Below are 12,660 nucleotides of genomic sequence, written 5' to 3'. Positions count from 1 at the left end.
GCATTGGGGAATGTTCACACTCCATTGGGAAGGCTCACACTCCATTGGGAAGGCTCACACTCCATTGGGAAGGCTCACACTCCATCGGGAATATTCACACTCCATTGGGAAGGCTCACACTCCATTGGGAAGGCACACACTCCAATGGGAATATTCACACTCCATTGGGAAGGCTCACACTCCATCGGGAATATTCACACTCCACTGGGAATGTTCAGACTCCATTGGGAATATTCACACTCCATTGGGAAGGCTCACACTCCATTGAGAATATCCACACTCCATTGGGAATGCTCAGACTCCATTGGGAAGGCTAACTCTCCATTGGGAATGTTCAGACTCCATTGGGAAGGCTCACACTCCATTGGGAAGGCTCACACTCCAATGGGAATATTCACACTCCATTGGGAAGGCTCACACTCCATCGGGAATATTCACACTCCACTGGGAATGTTCAGACTCCATTGGGAATATTCACACTCCATTGGGAAGGCTCAGATTCCATTGGGAAGGCTAACTCTCCATTGGGAATGTTCAGACTCCACTGGGAATGTTCAGACTCCATTGGGAAGGCTCACACTCCATCGGGAATATTCACACTCCACTGGGAATGTTCAGACTCCATTGGGAATGTTCAAACTCCATTGGGAAGGCTCACTCTCCATTGGGAAGGCTCACACTCCACTGGGAATGTTCAGACTCCATTGGGAAGGCTCACTCTCCATTGGTAATATCCACACTCCATTGGGAAGGCTCACACTCCATTGGGAATATCCACACTCCATTGGAAGGCTCACACTCCATTGGGAATATCCACACTCCATTGGAAATGTTCAGACTCCATTGTGAATGTCCAAACTCCATTATGAATGTTCACACTCCATTGGGAATGTTCACACTCCATTGGGAAGGCTCACACTCTTTTTTACATAGAATTTACAGTGCAGAAGGAGGCCATTCGGCCCATCGAGTCTGCACCGGCTCTTGGAAAGAGCACCCCACCCAAGCCCACACCTCCACCCTATCCCCATAACCCAGTAACCCCACCCAACACTAAGGGCAATTTTGGACACTAAGGACAATTTAACATGGCCAATCCACCTAACCTGCACATCTTTGGACTGTGGGAGGAAACCGGAGCACCCGGAGGAAACCCACGCACACACGGGGGAGGACGTGCAGACTCCGCACAGACAGTGACCCAAGCCGGGAATCGAACCTGGGACCCTGGAGCTGTGAAGCAATTGTGCTATCCACTATGCTACCGTGCTGCTTCCCAATGGCTACTCCATTGGAAGGCTCACACTCCATTGGGAAGGCTCAGACACACATTCATGGTTTTAATAGGGTATTAAACATTTGGAATCAAAGCAGATGGATGGAGTAAAGGATGGCAGAGTCTCGAGGGGCTGAACGTCCTCTTAATGTTGTAAAATAAACGGAACTTTTCCGTTGAGGTCACGATTCCCCGTATCCCTCAATCCCCTCACCCCAATCCCTCAATCCCACCCTCACCCGTATCCCTCAATCCCACCCTCTCTCCGTATCCCCCAATCCCATCCTCACCCGTATCCCTCAATCCCACCCTCTCTCCGTATCCCCCAATCCCACCCTCACACGTATCCCTCAATCCCTCACCCCAAACCCTCAATCCCACCCTCTCTCCGTATCCCTCAATCCCACCCTCACTCGTATCCCTCAATCCCACCCTCACCCCAATCCCTCAATCCCACCCTCTCTCCGTATCCCTCAATCCCTCCCTCACCCCGTATCCCTCAATCCCACCCTCCCCGTATCCCTCAATCCCTCCGTCACCCCGTATCCCTCAATCCCACCCTCACCCGTATCCCTCAATCCCTCCCTCACCCCGTATCCCTCAATCCCACCCTCACCCCGTATCCCTCAATCCCTCCCTCTCTCCGTATCCCCCAATCCCACCCTCTCACCCGTATCCCTCAATCCCTCCCTCACCCCGTATCCCTCAATCCCACCCTCACCCGTATCCCTCAATCCTTCCCTCACCCCGTTTCCCGCAATCCCACCCTCACCCTGTATCCCTCAATCCCCTCTCCCTGTTTCCCTCAATCCCACCCTCACCCCGTATCCCTCAAACACCTCTCCCTGTTTCCCTCAATCCCACCGTCACCCCGTATCCCTCACTTCCACCCTCTTCTTGTATCCCTCAATCCCCTCACCCCGTATCCTTCAATCCTCCCCCACCCCGTATCCCTCAATTACACCTTCACCCCCTATCCCTCAATCCCACCGTCTCCCCGTATCCCTCAATCCCACCCTCTCCCCGTATTCCTCAATCCCACCTTCTCCCCGTATCCCTCAATCCCACCATCTCCCCGTATTCCTCAATCCCACCTTCTCCCCGTATCCCTCAATCCCACCATCTCCCCGTATTCCTCTATCCCACCTTCTCCCCGTATCCCTCAATCCCACCCTCACTCCGTATCCCTCATTCCCACCCTCACCCCGTATCCCTCACTCCCACCATCACCCCGTACCCCTCAATCCCACCCTCACCCCGTACCCCTCAATCCCACCCTCACCCCATATCCCTCAATCCCACCCTCACCACGTATCCTTCAATCCCTCCCTCACCCCATATCCCTCAATCCCACCCTCACCCCGTATCCCTCAATCCCACTTCCCCGTACCCTAAAAACCCACCCTCACCCTAATCCCTCAATCCCACCCTCACACCATATCCCTCACTCCCACATCCTCCCAGTATCCCTCAATCCCACATTCTCCCCGTATCTCTCAATCCCACCCTCACGCGGTATCCCTCAATCCCACCTCTCCCCGTATCCCTCAATCCCACCCCTCCCCGTATCCCTCAATCCCACCTCTCTCCGTATCCCTCAATCCCACTGTCAACCCGTACCACTCAATCCCATATTCTCCCCGTATCCCTCAATCCCACCCTCTCCCCGTATCCCTCATTCCCACATTCTCCACGTATCCTTCAATCCCACATTCACCCCGTATCCCTCAATCCCAGCCCCTCCCCGTATCCTCAATCCCTCCCTCACCCCGTATCCCTCAATCCCACCCTCACCCGTATACCTCAATCCCTCCCTCACCCCGTTTCCCTCAATCCCACCCTCACCCCCGTATCCCTCAATCCCCTCTCCCTGTTTCCCTGAATCCCACCCTCACACCGTATCCCTCAAACACCTCTCCCTGTTTCCCTCAATCCCACCGTCACCCCGTATCCCTCACTTCCACCCTCTTCTTGTATCCCTCAATCCCCTCTCCCCGTATCCCTCAATCCCTCCCTCACCTCGAATCCCTCACTCCCACCCTCACCCTGTATACCTCAATCCCTCCGTCATCCCGTATCCTTCAATCCCACCCTCACTCCGTATACCTCAATCCCACCCTCACTCCATATCCTCAATCCCAACCTCACTCCGTATCCCTCAATCCCTCCCTCACCCCGTATCCCTCAATCCCACCCTCACCCCATATCCCTCAATCCCACCCTCTCCCGTATCCCTCAATCCCACATTCTCCACGTATCCCTCAATCCCCCCCTCACCCCGTATCCCTCACTCCCACCCTCACCCCGTATCCCTCAATCCCACCCTGACCCCATATCCCTCAAGCCCACCCTCACCCCGTATCCCTCACTCCCACCCACTCCCCGTTTCCCTCACTCCCATCCTCTCCCCGTATCCCTCACTCCCGCCGTCTTACCATATCCCTCAATCCGACCCTCACCCCGTATCCCTCAATCCCACCCTCACCCCGTATCCCTAAATCCCACCCTCACCCCGTATCCCTCAATCCCACCGTCTCCCCGTATCCCTCAATCCCACCCTCTCCCCGGATCCCTCAATCCCACCTTCTCCCCGTATCCCTCAATCCCACCCTCACCCCGTATCACTCACTCCCACCCTCACCCCGTATCCTTCAATCCCTCCCCCACCCCGTATCCCTCAATTACACAATCACCCCCTATCCCTCAATCCCACCGTCTCCCCGTATCCCTCAATCCCACCCTCACTCGTATCCCTAAATCCCTCCCTCACCCCGTATCCCTCAATCCCACCCTCACCCGTATCCCTCAATCCCTCCCTCACCCCGTATCCCTCAATCCCACCCTCACCCTGTATCCCTCAATCCCACCCTCACCCCGTATCCCTCAATCCCTCCCTCACCTCGTATCCCTCAATCCCACCCTCTCTCCGTATCCCCCAATCCCACCCTCTCACCCGTATCCCTCAATCCCTCCCTCACCCCGTATCCCTCAATCCCACCCTCACCCGTATCCCTCAATCCTTCCCTCACCCCGTTTCCCGCAATCCCACCCTCACCCTGTATCCCTCAATCCCCTCTCCCTGTTTCCCTCAATCCCACCCTCACCCCGTATCCCTCAAACACCTCTCCTGTTTCCCTCAATCCCACCGTCACCCCGTATCCCTCACTTCCACCCTCTTCTTGTATCCCTCAATCCCCTCACCCCGTATCCTTCAATCCCCTCCCCCACCCCGTATCCCTCAATTACACCCTCACCCCATCCCTCAATCCCACCGTCTCCCCGTATCCCTCAATCCCACCATCTCCCCGTATTCCTCAATCCACCTTCTCCCCGTATTCCTCAATCCCACCTTCTCCCCGTATCCCTCAATCCCACCATCTCCCCGTATTCCTCAATCCCACCTTCTCCCCGTATCCCTCAATCCCACCCTCACTCCGTATCCCTCATTCCCACCCTCACCCCGTATCCCTCACTCCCACCATCACCCCGTACCCCTCAATCCCACCCTCACCCCATATCCCTCAATCCCACCCTCACCACGTATCCTTCAATCCCTCCCTCACCCCATATCCCTCAATCCCACCCTCACCCCGTATCCTCAATCCCACTTCCCCGTACCCTAAAAACCCACCCTCACCCTAATCCCTCAATCCCACCCTCACACCATATCCCTCACTCCCACATTCTCCCAGTATCCCTCAATCCCACATTCTCCCCGTATCTCTCAATCCCACCCTCACGCGGTATCCCTCAATCCCACCTCTCCCCGTATCCCTCAATCCCACCCTCCCGTATCCCTCAATCCCACCTCTCTCCGTATCCCTCAATCCCACCGTCAACCCGTATCCCTCATTCCCACATTCTCCACGTATCCCTCAATCCCACATTCACCCCGTATCCCTCAATCCCAGCCCCTCCCCGTATCCCTCAATCCCTCCCTCACCCCGTATCCCTCAATCCCACCCTCACCCGTATCCCTCAATCCCTCCCTCACCCCGTTTCCCTCAATCCCACCCTCACCCCGTATCCCTCAATCCCTCTCCCTGTTTCCCTGAATCCACCCTCACCCCGTATCCCTCAAACACCTCTCCCTGTTTCCCTCAATCCCACCCTCACCCTGTATCCCTCAATCCCACCCTCACCCCGTATCCCTCAATCCCTCCCTCACCTCGTATCCCTCAATCCCACCCTCTCTCCGTATCCCCCAATCCCACCCTCTCACCCGTATCCCTCAATCCCTCCATCACCCCGTATCCCTCAATCCCACCCCTCACCCGTATCCCTCAATCCTTCCCTCACCCCGTTTCCCGCAATCCCACCCTCACCCTGTATCCCTCAATCCCCTCTCCCTGTTTCCCTCAATCCCACCCTCACCCCGTATCCCTCAATCCCCTCTCCCTGTTTCCCTCAATCCCACCGTCACCCCGTATCCCTCACTTCCACCCTCTTCTTGTATCCCTCAATCCCCTCACCCCGTATCCTTCAATCCCTCCCCCACCCCGTATCCCTCAATTACACCCCTCACCCCTATCCCTCAATCCCACCGTCTCCCCGTATCCCTCAATCCCACCATCTCCCCGTATTCCTCAATCCCACCTTCTCCCCGTATTCCTCAATCCCACCTTCTCCCCGTATCCCTCAATCCCACCATCTCCCCGTATTCCTCAATCCACCTTCTCCCCGTATCCCTCAATCCCACCCTCACTCCGTATCCCTCATTCCCACCCTCACCCCGTATCCCTCACTCCCACCATCACCCCCGTACCCCTCAATCCCACCCTCACCCCATATCCCTCAATCCCACCCTCACCACGTATCCTTCAATCCCTCCCTCACCCCATATCCCTCAATCCCACCCTCACCCCGTATCCCTCAATCCCACTTCCCCGTACCCTAAAAACCCACCCTCACCGTAATCCCTCAATCCCACCCTCACACCATATCCCTCACTCCCACATTCTCCCAGTATCCCTCAATCCCACATTCTCCCCGTATCTCTCAATCCCACCCTCACGCGGTATCCCTCAATCCCACCTCTCCCCGTATCCCTCAATCCCACCCCTCCCCGTATCCCTCAATCCCACCTCTCTCCGTATCCCTCAATCCCACCGTCAACCCGTATCCCTCATTCCCACATTCTCCACGTATCCCTCAATCCCACATTCACCCCGTATCCCTCAATCCCAGCCCCTCCCCGTATCCCTCAATCCCTCCCTCACCCCGTATCCCTCAATCCCACCCTCACCCGTATCCCTCAATCCCTCCCTCACCCCGTTTCCCTCAATCCCACCCTCACCCCGTATCCCTCAATCCCCTCTCCCTGTTTCCCTGAATCCCACCCTCACCCCGTATCCCTCAAACACCTCTCCCTGTTTCCCTCAATCCCACCGTCACCCCGTATCCCTCACTTCCACCCTCTTCTTGTATCCCTCAATCCCCTCTCCCCGTATCCCTCAATCCCTCCCTCACCTCGAATCCCTCACTCCCACCCTCACCCTGTATACCTCAATCCCTCCGTCATCCCGTATCCTTCAATCCCACCCTCACTCCGTATACCTCAATCCCACCCTCACTCCATATCGCTCAATCCCAACCTCACTCCGTATCCCTCAATCCCTCCCTCACCCCGTATCCCTCAATCCCACCCTCACCCCATATCCCTCAATCCCACCCTCTCCCGTATCCCTCAATCCCACATTCTCCACGTATCCCTCAATTCCCCCCCTCACCCCGTATCCCTCACTCCCACCCTCACCCCGTATCCCTCAATCCCACCCTGACCCCATATCCCTCAAGCCCACCCTCACCCCGTATCCCTCACTCCCACCGTCTCCCCGTATCCCTCAATCCCACCGTCTCCCCGGATCCCTCAATCCCACCTTCTCCCCGTATCCCTCAATCCCACCCTCACCCCGTATCACTCACTCCCACCCTCACCCCGTATCCTTCAATCCCTCCCCCACCCCGTATCCCACAATTACACCCTCACCCCCTATCCCTCAATCCCACCGTCTCCCCGTATCCCTCAATCCCACCCTCTCCCCGTATTCCTCAATCCCACCTTCTCCCCGTATCCCTCAATCCCACCATCTCCCCGTATCCCTCACTCCCACCCTCACCCCGTATCCCTCAATCCCACCGTCTCCCCGTATTCCTCAATCCCACCTTCTCCCCGTATCCCTCAATCCCACCCTCACTCCGTATCCCTCATTCCCACCCTCACCCCGTATCCCTCACTCCCACCATCACCCCGTACCCCTCAATCCCACCCTCACCCCGTACCCCTCAATCCCACCCTCACCCCATATCCCTCAATCCCACCCTCACCCCATATCCCTCAATCCCACCCTCACCCCGTATCCCTCAATCCCACTTCCCCGTACCCTGAAAACCCACCATCACCCTAATCCCTCAATCCCACCCTCACACCATATCCCTCACTCCCACATTCTCCCAGTATCCCTCAATCCCACATTCTCCCCGTATCTCTCAATCCCACCCTCACGCGGTATCCCTCAATCCCACCTCTCCCCGTATCCCTCAATCCCACCTCTCTCCGTATCCCTCAATCCCATATTCTCCCCGTATCCCTCAATCCCACCCTCTCCCCGTATCCCTCATTCCCACATTCTCCACGTATCCCTCAATCCCACATTCACCCCGTATCGCTCAATCCCAGCACCTCCCCGTATCCCTCAATCCCAGCCCCTCCCCGTATCCCTCAATCCCACCCTCTCCCCGGATCCCTCAATCCCACCTTCTCCCCGTATCCCTCAATCCCACCCTCACCCCGTATCACTCACTCCCACCCTCACCCCGTATCCTTCAATCCCTCCCCCACCCCGTATCCCACAATTACACCCTCACCCCCTATCCCTCAATCCCACCGTCTCCCCGTATCCCTCAATCCCACCCTCTCCCCGTATTCCTCAATCCCACCTTCTCCCCGTATCCCTCAATCCCACCATCTCCCCGTATCCCTCACTCCCACCCTCACCCCGTATCCCTCAATCCCACCGTCTCCCCGTATTCCTCAATCCCACCTTCTCCCCGTATCCCTCAATCCCACCCTCACTCCGTATCCCTCATTCCCACCCTCACCCCGTATCCCTCACTCCCACCATCACCCCGTACCCCTCAATCCCACCCTCACCCCGTACCCCTCAATCCCACCCTCACCCCATATCCCTCAATCCCACCCTCACCCCATATCCCTCAATCCCACCCTCACCCCGTATCCCTCAATCCCACTTCCCCGTACCCTGAAAACCCACCATCACCCTAATCCCTCAATCCCACCCTCACACCATATCCCTCACTCCCACATTCTCCCAGTATCCCTCAATCCCACATTCTCCCCGTATCTCTCAATCCCACCCTCACGCGGTATCCCTCAATCCCACCTCTCCCCGTATCCCTCAATCCCACCTCTCTCCGTATCCCTCAATCCCATATTCTCCCCGTATCCCTCAATCCCACCCTCTCCCCGTATCCCTCATTCCCACATTCTCCACGTATCCCTCAATCCCACATTCACCCCGTATCGCTCAATCCCAGCACCTCCCCGTATCCCTCAATCCCAGCCCCTCCCCGTATCCCTCAATCCCACCCTCACCCCGTACCCCTCAATTCATCATTCTCCCTGTATCCCTCAATCCCACATTCTCGCCGTATCCCTCGAACCCACCCTCTCCCGTATCCCTCAATCCCACCCTCTCCCCGTATCCCTCAATCCCACCCTCACCCCGTATCCCTCAATCCCACCCTGACCCCATGTCCATCAATCCCACCCTCACCCCGTATCCCTCAATCCCACCCTCACCCCGTATCCCTCAATCCCACCCTCACCCCGTACCCCTCAATTCATCATTCTCCCTGTATCCCTCAATCCCACATTCTCGCCGTATCCCTCGAACCCACCCTCTCCCGTATCCCTCAATCCCTCCCTCACCCCGTATCCCTCAATCCCACCCTCACCCCGTATCCCTCAATCCCACCCTGACCCCATGTCCATCAATCCCACCCTCACCCCGTATCCCTCAATCCCACCCTCACCCCGTATCCCTCAATCCCACCCTCACCCCGTATCCCTCAATCCCACCCTCACCCCGTATCCCTCAATCCCACCCTCACCCCGTATCCCTCAATCCCACCCTGACCCCATATCCCTCAATCCCAACCTCTCTCCGTATCCCTCAATCCCACCCTGACCCCGTATCCCTCACTCCCACCCTCTCCCCGTTTCCCTCACTCCCATCCTCTCCCCGTATCCCTCAATCCCACCATCACCCCGTATCCCTCACTCCCGCCGTCTCCCCGTATCCCTCAATCCGACCCTCACCCCCTATCCCTCAATCCCCTCGCCCCAATCCCTCAATCCCCACCCTCACCCCATATCCCTCAATCCCCACCCTCACCCCGTATCCCTCACTCCCGCCCTCACCCCGTATCCCTCATTCCCTCCCCCACCCCCTATCCCTCAATCCCCTCGCCCCAATCCCTCAATCCCTCCCTCACCTCGTATCCCTCAATCCCACCCTCTCTCCGTATCCCCCAATCCCACCCTCTCACCCGTATCCCTCAATCCCTCTATCACCCCGTATCCCTCAATCCCACCCTCACCCGTATCCCTCAATCCTTCCCTCACCCCGTTTCCCGCAATCCCACCCTCACCCTGTATCCCTCAATCCCCTCTCCCTGTTTCCCTCAATCCCACCCTCACCCCGTATCCCTCAATCCCCTCTCCCTGTTTCCCTCAATCCCACCGTCACCCCGTATCCCTCACTTCCACCCTCTTCTTGTATCCCTCAATCCCCTCACCCCGTATCCTTCAATCCCTCCCCCACCCCGTATCCCTCAATTACACCCTCACCCCTATCCCTCAATCCCACCGTCTCCCCGTATCCCTCAATCCCACCATCTCCCCGTATTCCTCAATCCCACCTTCTCCCCGTATTCCTCAATCCCACCTTCTCCCCGTATCCCTCAATCCCACCATCTCCCCGTATTCCTCAATCCCACCTTCTCCCCGTATCCCTCAATCCCACCCTCACTCCGTATCCCTCATTCCCACCCTCACCCCGTATCCCTCACTCCCACCATCACCCCGTACCCCTCAATCCCACCCTCACCCCATATCCCTCAATCCCACCCTCACCACGTATCCTTCAATCCCTCCCTCACCCCATATCCCTCAATCCCACCCTCACCCCGTATCCCTCAATCCCACTTCCCCGTACCCTAAAAACCCACCCTCACCCTAATCCCTCAATCCCACCCTCACACCATATCCCTCACTCCCACATTCTCCCAGTATCCCTCAATCCCACATTCTCCCCGTATCTCTCAATCCCACCCTCACGCGGTATCCCTCAATCCCACCTCTCCCCGTATCCCTCAATCCCACCCCTCCCCGTATCCCTCAATCCCACCTCTCTCCGTATCCCTCAATCCCACCGTCAACCCGTATCCCTCATTCCCACATTCTCCACGTATCCCTCAATCCCACATTCACCCCGTATCCCTCAATCCCAGCCCCTCCCCGTATCCCTCAATCCCTCCCTCACCCCGTATCCCTCAATCCCACCCTCACCCGTATCCCTCAATCCCTCCCTCACCCCGTTTCCCTCAATCCCACCCTCACCCCGTATCCCTCAATCCCCTCTCCCTGTTTCCCTGAATCCCACCCTCACCCCGTATCCCTCAAACACCTCTCCCTGTTTCCCTCAATCCCACCGTCACCCCGTATCCCTCACTTCCACCCTCTTCTTGTATCCCTCAATCCCCTCTCCCCGTATCCCTCAATCCCTCCCTCACCTCGAATCCCTCACTCCCACCCTCACCCTGTATACCTCAATCCCTCCGTCATCCCGTATCCTTCAATCCCACCCTCACTCCGTATACCTCAATCCCACCCTCACTCCATATCGCTCAATCCCAACCTCACTCCGTATCCCTCAATCCCTCCCTCACCCCGTATCCCTCAATCCCACCCTCACCCCATATCCCTCAATCCCACCCTCTCCCGTATCCCTCAATCCCACATTCTCCACGTATCCCTCAATTCCCCCCCTCACCCCGTATCCCTCACTCCCACCCTCACCCCGTATCCCTCAATCCCACCCTGACCCCATATCCCTCAAGCCCACCCTCACCCCGTATCCCTCACTCCCACCGTCTCCCCGTATCCCTCAATCCCACCCTCTCCCCGGATCCCTCAATCCCACCTTCTCCCCGTATCCCTCAATCCCACCCTCACCCCGTATCACTCACTCCCACCCTCACCCCGTATCCTTCAATCCCTCCCCCACCCCGTATCCCACAATTACACCCTCACCCCCTATCCCTCAATCCCACCGTCTCCCCGTATCCCTCAATCCCACCCTCTCCCCGTATTCCTCAATCCCACCTTCTCCCCGTATCCCTCAATCCCACCATCTCCCCGTATCCCTCACTCCCACCCTCACCCCGTATCCCTCAATCCCACCGTCTCCCCGTATTCCTCAATCCCACCTTCTCCCCGTATCCCTCAATCCCACCCTCACTCCGTATCCCTCATTCCCACCCTCACCCCGTATCCCTCACTCCCACCATCACCCCGTACCCCTCAATCCCACCCTCACCCCGTACCCCTCAATCCCACCCTCACCCCATATCCCTCAATCCCACCCTCACCCCATATCCCTCAATCCCACCCTCACCCCGTATCCCTCAATCCCACTTCCCCGTACCCTGAAAACCCACCATCACCCTAATCCCTCAATCCCACCCTCACACCATATCCCTCACTCCCACATTCTCCCAGTATCCCTCAATCCCACATTCTCCCCGTATCTCTCAATCCCACCCTCACGCGGTATCCCTCAATCCCACCTCTCCCCGTATCCCTCAATCCCACCTCTCTCCGTATCCCTCAATCCCATATTCTCCCCGTATCCCTCAATCCCACCCTCTCCCCGTATCCCTCATTCCCACATTCTCCACGTATCCCTCAATCCCACATTCACCCCGTATCGCTCAATCCCAGCACCTCCCCGTATCCCTCAATCCCAGCCCCTCCCCGTATCCCTCAATCCCACCCTCTCCCCGGATCCCTCAATCCCACCTTCTCCCCGTATCCCTCAATCCCACCCTCACCCCGTATCACTCACTCCCACCCTCACCCCGTATCCTTCAATCCCTCCCCCACCCCGTATCCCACAATTACACCCTCACCCCCTATCCCTCAATCCCACCGTCTCCCCGTATCCCTCAATCCCACCCTCTCCCCGTATTCCTCAATCCCACCTTCTCCCCGTATCCCTCAATCCCACCATCTCCCCGTATCCCTCACTCCCACCCTCACCCCGTATCCCTCAATCCCACCGTCTCCCCGTATTCCTCAA

The 12,660-nt window shown here is 57.4% G+C and overlaps 1 protein-coding gene across 1 annotated transcript in view; it reads right to left on the bottom strand.

Moving 5' to 3' along the window:
• LOC140385963 (SWI/SNF-related matrix-associated actin-dependent regulator of chromatin subfamily D member 3-like) overlaps positions 1-12,660 on the bottom strand; it is a 200,035-nt gene that overhangs the window by 111,795 nt on the left and 75,580 nt on the right. The gene's annotated exons all lie outside the window — the stretch shown is intronic.

The sequence above is a fragment of the Scyliorhinus torazame genome, chromosome 11 (genome assembly GCF_047496885.1).
Source record: "Scyliorhinus torazame isolate Kashiwa2021f chromosome 11, sScyTor2.1, whole genome shotgun sequence".
NCBI lineage: Eukaryota > Metazoa > Chordata > Chondrichthyes > Carcharhiniformes > Scyliorhinidae > Scyliorhinus > Scyliorhinus torazame.
Note: the sequence above shows the minus strand (reverse complement) of the source record. Positions and strands in the feature narration are given on the sequence as shown.